At 46.4% G+C, this 7,355-nt stretch overlaps 1 long non-coding RNA gene across 1 annotated transcript; it reads right to left on the bottom strand.

Moving 5' to 3' along the window:
* Nucleotides 1-1,559: 1,559 nt before the first annotated feature.
* On the bottom strand, nucleotides 1,560-5,213 carry LOC147985534 (uncharacterized). Its single transcript, XR_015615126.1, has 4 exons — nucleotides 4,432-5,213; nucleotides 4,241-4,294; nucleotides 4,053-4,132; nucleotides 1,560-2,398 (listed from the first exon to the last, which is right to left on the bottom strand). It is a non-coding gene; the product is annotated as an uncharacterized LOC147985534 (long non-coding RNA).
* Between the last annotated feature and the right edge of the window lie 2,142 nt (nucleotides 5,214-7,355).

The raw sequence follows: 7,355 nt of genomic DNA, 5'->3' as shown, positions 1-7,355 counted from the left end.
ATGTTAGGAGGCACCAAGAACAAAGTTCTCATCACAAAACCATCAGAACGATTCCAAGATACCCGCGTGATCCTAAAAAAAATTCGTGAAATTTGAGAAGAGAAGAGTCAAAACTCTACATCAGGATGCCTCACCAGAGCGACGAAGGGACTGGGGAGTAAAAAGAATCCTACTCTCCGATATATATAACCTAAGACTCAAAACATTTTCTTCTAGACTCAACAATGTCAGCGATTCGATCAAGCAGGGGGCTCCTAAGTCGGGGATGGCTCTGATTACCAACTTGTCACACCCACAATGCGGCTATATCTCCCACGTGTCGGGGCACGGCTTAGAGGCATAGCCGCATGGTAGGCTTGTCGCAAGAGGGGTAATCTTCACACACCCCATGTACTGAATAAGAACGGGATAAAGAGTTCGCTTACAATCGCCACTTCACACAAATACAAGTTAAACATACATCATCCAGAATACAACCAAGGTCCGACTACGGAGCCAAAATAAAAGAAGACAACCCTAAATGCTAGATCCCCGATCGTCCCAACTGGGCTCCACTACTGATCAAAAGGAAACAAAACAAAACAAAACAACGACCAAGATCTTCATCGAGCTCCCACTTGAGCTGGGTTGCGTCACCTGCACTGGTATCATCGGCACCTGCAACTGTTTGGAAGTATCTGTGAGCCACGAGGACTCAGAAATCTCACACCCGCGAGATCAAGACTATTTAAGCTTATGGGTAGGAAAGGGTAGTGAGGTGGAGCTGTAGCAAATACTAAGCATATGTGGTGGCTAACATTCGCAAATAAGAGCGAGAAGAGAAGCAACGCAACGGTCGTGAAGCTAGAAGTGATCAAGAAGTGATCCTGAAGCTACTTACGTTCAAGCATAACACAAGAACCGTGTTCACTTTCCGGACTCCGCCAAGAAGAGACCATCACGGCTACACACGCGGTTGATGCATTTTAATTAAGTCAAGTGTGAAGTTCTCTACAACCGGACATTAACAAATTCCCATCTGCCCATAATCGCAGGCACGACTTTCCAAAGTTCAAACCCTGCAGGGGTGTCCCAACTTAGCCCATCACAAGCTCTCACGGTCAATGAAGGATATTCCTTCTCCCAGGAAGACCCGATCAGTCTTAGAATCCCGGTTACAAGACATTTCAACAATGGTAAAACAAGACCAGCAGGACCGCCCGATGCGCCAACATCCCGATAGGAGCTGCACATATCTCGTTCTCAGGGCAACACCGGATAAGCTAAGCATACAGGTACCAACATAACCCGAGTTTCCAAGGGACGGTCCCGCACGGTGCTCTAGTTCGGACCAACACTTAGAGAAGCACTGGCCCGGGGGGGTTAAAATAAGTTGACCCTCGGGTTAATTACTCCCAAGGGAAAAATATAGGTTGTTAGACAAATGTAAAACCAAGGTTGGGCCTTGCTAGAGGAGTTTTATTCTAAGCGAATTGTCAAGGGGTTCCCATAACACCCAACCGCGTAAGGGACACAAAATCAAGGAACATAACACCGGTATGACGGAAACTAGGGTGGCAAGAGTGGAACAAAACACCAGGCATAAGGACGAGCCTTCCACCCTTTACCAAGTATATAGATGAATTAATTAAAATAAGAGATATTGTGATATCCCAACATATCCATGTTCCAACATGGAACAAACTTCATCTTCACCTGCAACTAGCAACGCTATAAGAGGGGCTGAGCAAAAGCGGTAACATAGCCAAACAACGGTTTGCTAGGAAAGGTGGGTTAGAGGCTTGACATGGCAATATGGGAGGCATGTTATAGCAAGTGGTAGGTATCGCAACATAGCAATAGAGCGAGCAACTAGCAAGCAAAGATAGAAGTGATTTCGAGGGTATGGTCATCTTGCCTGAGATTCCTCAAGGAAGAAGAACGAGTCCATGAAGAAGACAAATGGACGCAGTCGAACGGATCCTCACAACTCTGGAACGAAAACCGAAGCTAACAAGAGTAGCAACCCGGAAAGGAGCAAGCAACATAGTAAACAGTTGTGGCACCCTGGCTCAGAGAAAAACGGAACGCCCCGTATTCCAGCCCAGAGATCGAGGAGAAGTCTTCTGGAATACGACACTGCTTAGCATGGAACAAACCAGCTTACTATTATGACACGAATATGATTACAAGGTCTCCGATATTACAATGAATAACATCGGCACGACGACACTACACCATCCTCAGTTGCTCTATGCCAGAAGTAGAACAACTCGAAGCAGTGAAATAACTCTAGCAGCGGAACAACGACGATGGTGGTGAACTCCACTCCACAGGGACTATGGCTGGAATGCTCATCCTAACTCGCGAACACAGGAACAACACCAAACAAGCAATCAATCCCGGCACGACCTGCAATCTGGCATGACACGCCAAGTCAGTACATTGAATGTACTTGCAAGATCACAATTAACCAGGAGCATTCAAGACAACAACAGCATGGCAATTACAGGTTAAGCAGGAATTATCATGAGATCATCAAAATAACATGGCATGAACAACATGAACATAATACTGCTAGAACAATATGAGCATGGCATGAACATGATACAGCTAGAACAACATGAGCATAGCATGAACATATGAATTCGACGATACTAGCATGCAACATGATGACATTATATGCACTATTTATTCTGCTCAGGTTACTACGTAACCATCACATGCATCACTTACCATCCTCGGACATCACGCGATCATCTCAGGATCAAATCAAGCTTGGTATAAACAATACCGTAGTAATCATTAAATGACCACAAGGAGCTTGATCCTTACCCATGATTCTTGCACAACATCACGAATATCCAACAACTCGATATCCTCGATACCACGGTGATCAGTCCGGCGATCACAACCATGACCAACACTTGGTCTCAAAAGGTGATCATTCCGGCGATCACAAACAACTTATCTCATCGTCGAACCGAGGTTGTCATTAATCAAGTTATTATTAATGTTGTTCACTCACGGTGGGACCGACAGGAACTGGGCCCTATCGATAGGTTTAATATACACTCTGCAGAGGTAGCACACTGTACCCACACCACGGAACCCATGGCCTCGCACTCCTAATCGGGTGGACCAATGGCGTTCCGACAAAACCGATCTACTGCCATGACACCCTCCCAGCCACTCCGACCCACTCCCAACTGGGCTAGTCCTGGGTGGCCCCGTGTCTACCAAAGACACACCGACCACCATCGTGGCCAAACGTCCCTCACGGGGACCAGATCCATAAAAATAAAAACAACATGCACACAAGGTTATGTCCGCCTACCTGATCAGGGTAAGCATGCCCATAACCTTCCCTCGTGGGAGGCACCGGCGAGAGGCACGACAATAGACCCAGTTAGGACCTTCCCTCAAACGTAAGCGTGGTTGCACTGGTCAGTTTCGATATGGTGGCACCATGACTCAGCCAACAGTTGTTCAAGTTCAATTTAATCCGGTTAAACTTGAATGCAAAATGTTGAGCCATGATAAAATAACATGATGCAATTACAATGCATGAGCATGATATCAACATAAGCACAGGATGCAACATAAATGTCCATCATATCAACTATGAAATAATCTCCAATTGAACATGGCATAATGACGAGCATAAATATTACAAGTGCAACACTACTCATAGTATAACATGACCACTAGCATCAACCATAAATAACATGCAAGAACTCATCAACAACATTACCGAGTAAACACTTAACCAACTAGTAGTAAAGGAACAATGCATATTAACAATACTCGGTAACCGATGCTAGTCATGCACCGAAGAACATGACCAACCCAACATGTACTACTATCAATCATGGTAATATGAAAGTAATACTAGCAACTAGCATGGCATGAGAACCAGGTGCATAACAACATAGCAAGCAAGTAAGCACTAACCCAGAAACATTACCGAAACAACGATAACCATATTTTAAACAAGCAATCATTTAATAAATATTCAAGTTGAAAACCATGGCTACTACATGACTATCATGCAAGTGGGTATTGTGGCTTGCCTGAGGATGAAGAAAACTCCGGGGAGCAGTGCGGTGAAGCCGCGGAAACATTTGCCGGAAACAGTTCTCTCTCGAAGGGGCTGTTTACGTGCAAGGGCAAAAAGGTCATTTTCATAGTGTCAAACCATAGTGAAACTGAACCCAACGGAACGTGCTCGACGAAACAAATACATGGGCTTTGGAATCACCTCATTTGGAGTTAGGATCAAAAAGATATGAAGGGTTGAAGTTCAGGGACTTTTCTGCAAAAATATCATCACAAACAAGTCCCTGAGTGGATAAGGCAGAAGCGCAAAGTTAGAAATACGCTTTCTATTTAAGAAAACGTATTCTGGGCTGAAACAAAGAGGAAATACGCTTTCTGGAAACAAAAACGTACTCATGAGTATACGCCTCCACTTAAACACGTGGTAGAGGCGGGGCAGGGGTTTGAGCAACTGACGTGCGGGTCCCACGGGTGGGGCCCGTCACTTATCCAGGTCAGCCGCCCGGGTCAACGCATGCAGGGGCAGGACCGGCCGCCTGGGTCGCTGCCAGGTGGGGTCCGCGGGGAGGAGGGGCCAGCCTGGCCTGGCTCCTTCTTCCTCCTCGCGCGTGCCTGACGGAGCAGAGCAGGGGCGCGGCTCCGGCGACGAGCCCCGTCGACTCCTGCCACCGTTGTCGTCGCTCCGGGTACCGACGAGCTCGGGGAAGAGTGCCGCGTCCATCTAGGATGGACACGGATGCCGAGGAGGACCGGAGTGATGAGGGCGTGGACTCCGACGGAGATGGCTTCGGGTGGGGTTGGGCATCGTGGCCAGGGTGGATCCGCCGAGGGGGCGAGGGCACGGGGAGGATCGTGGAGGTCCGAGGAGTCCTCTGGTGGCGGCAGAAAGGAGGGGGAGGACTCGGATGGGGTGAATTTAGGAGGGAGGCTGCGGCGACCATGGCGGTAGAGGGAGGCGAGGGGCGGCTCTGGAGCTCAAGCGAGTGGACGAGGAGGAAGCCGGGAGTGAGGCAAGGCTGATGAGGTGCTCGGGAGGCTGCGGGGATGGCTATTTATAGCCGGGCGAGGGAGGCCATGGCCGAGTGCCGCCACTCGAGCTCGGCCAAAGCTCTGGCGATGTTCAGCGAGCACGGGCGAGCACGGGAACACGGCGAGGGGGAGTGTGGACGAGCTACAGAGGTGCATTGTGCAAGAGGGGCCGAGGGCGTAGACGAGAAGCGGCCGAACGCCATTAAAGCTTCGGTCGGCCACAGTGTGTCCATGGGTGCGCGGCGATGAGAGCTGACGGAGGGGCTGACGGAGGGGGAGATGGCTCCAGGAGGACGGCGACGACGCGGGATAGCTGTTGGACATGCTCACGAGCACGAAGACAACGAGAGGGGGAGGGGCCCGAGCTAGAAGACGCCCTGGACGCGGCCAACGGCAGCAAAGCGCGCGCATTGCATGCCAAAGCTCGTGATCACTGCGTGCACTGGTGCACACAGTGGCACACGGCCGACCAAACAATGTCTGGGTGCTTGTTCTTCCTGGGGAGGCTGCAACTGCGGTGGTAGATTGGTTGAAAGTGCTCCGGTGAAGTGGTAAACCACCTCTGAAGTTTACTGGAGTAAACTTGATCGAGCACTGCTGATCCACAGAGACTTGATTGAGGTTAATGGAGTTTTCTGGTAGGTTGAGGGTAAGAAGGACTTACATCCTGATAACTATGGAGGGGTTTGGATCAAGATTTAACAGAGTTGCTTTGCAACTGCCAAAGATGGTCCAGAATCAAGATTTGGATGATGCACTCTGATGAAGCATCAACTTGAGCTCAAATTGGGCAAGGCAGAGTCAATAGGTCCTATGAAGATGCTCAAAAAGTTTCATACCAATTGGATAAACCAAAATGGTACTTCCTTCACAAACATTTCCTCTGGACAGAAACTTGCAAAAATTCTAGAGGACAAATGGCTTGATGAAACATGCCCAAAATGGGTGGAGGTAGGTTATATGGATAATAGAAGGCCTAGAAAAATTGGCAGCCATAATGGAGCAAGATAAAATATACTTGCTTCACAATCTGAAATTTTGGACAGAATCAAAGAATTGAAGGTGAGCTCATATGGAGGCATGACATGAGCTCTACTTTGGTGGAGGGTTATGTCTTGGTTATATGAAGGTCCATGCAAAATTGCAACTCATTTCGATATGCCTAATTTGTACTTCCTTCACAACCAGTTCCATCAGACAGGAACTTTGGAAAATCATAATTAAATAATTACTAGGCAAATGAGGTTGCACTTTGGCATGTGGCAATTATATGGACCGGAAAAGGTGTCCAAGAAGTTTGAGGTCAATAGGGAAAAGGAAAATAGCACTTGCTTCACATTCTGCCATTTAGGACAGAATAGGAAATGAATTAATTGAGCATGATGAGGAACATGGCAAATTAAATATTTTGCCATATTTGATGAAGATAGGATCCAAAAAATTTATGAGAATTATTTGGGAATTTTAGGAGTGATAGAAATATAGGTTGCTTCACAACCTAGGGCAATTTGAGTTATTCCTTTAATAGAAAAGGAGTATTCCCAATAAAAAGAATATTGGGATTTGGGCTAGGATGAAAAGGACAGGGTCTAAGGAAGGATTTGGGTATGACAAGCCACTCTGAAAGCAAAGAAGAGGGCATCTTCTTCAGTTTCCAGACCACAAAACCACGGAAAAAGAGAATCTCAGGCAAAAACCTCAGAAAAACAAAAGAAAAAGAAAGGGCCAAAAATCAGGCTGTCACAACAACCAACACATGAACATGGCATGATGCACAACCAAGTATGATGCATATCCGGTTAAAAAGGCATGGCATGGCAAAGTGCACAAGCAAAACTACAAATTAAGTGGAGCTCCATATGCAACAAGTTGCATATTAACGAAACACCACAACAATTATTTAGTTCTCTCCCATTTAAGTACTCCACAAAATTAAATGTTGGTTAGCATGGCAAGGGGTGAAGCATAATAAAACTAGCTATCTAGTCAAGTTTAAATGAGGCCGGAAATAACAAACAACAATTCTGGAAAATCCTCATGTGCATAATTTTTTTAGGTTTGGTACTGTTCTGCCCTAAAGCATATTTCAGATTTATTAAACATGCAAGATGAGTGCACCATGTTAAACTAGGCATTTTTATACCCCATTTACATATAAAGTTTGTTAGGTTTGGAGTTACGGTTATTTTGTTATGAATTAAATCATTTTAACATGGCAATTAAGCAAAAATAAACAAACAACAGTGTAAACATTTTAGACATGGTCGAATGTTGGATATTATGAAACT

This window comes from Triticum urartu, chromosome 2A, assembly GCF_056163025.1.
Source record: "Triticum urartu cultivar PI428250 chromosome 2A, HENAU_Tu73, whole genome shotgun sequence".
Taxonomy (NCBI): domain Eukaryota; kingdom Viridiplantae; phylum Streptophyta; class Magnoliopsida; order Poales; family Poaceae; genus Triticum; species Triticum urartu.
The sequence above is the reverse complement of the archived record's forward strand: the minus strand, read 5'-3'. Positions and strand labels throughout refer to the sequence as shown.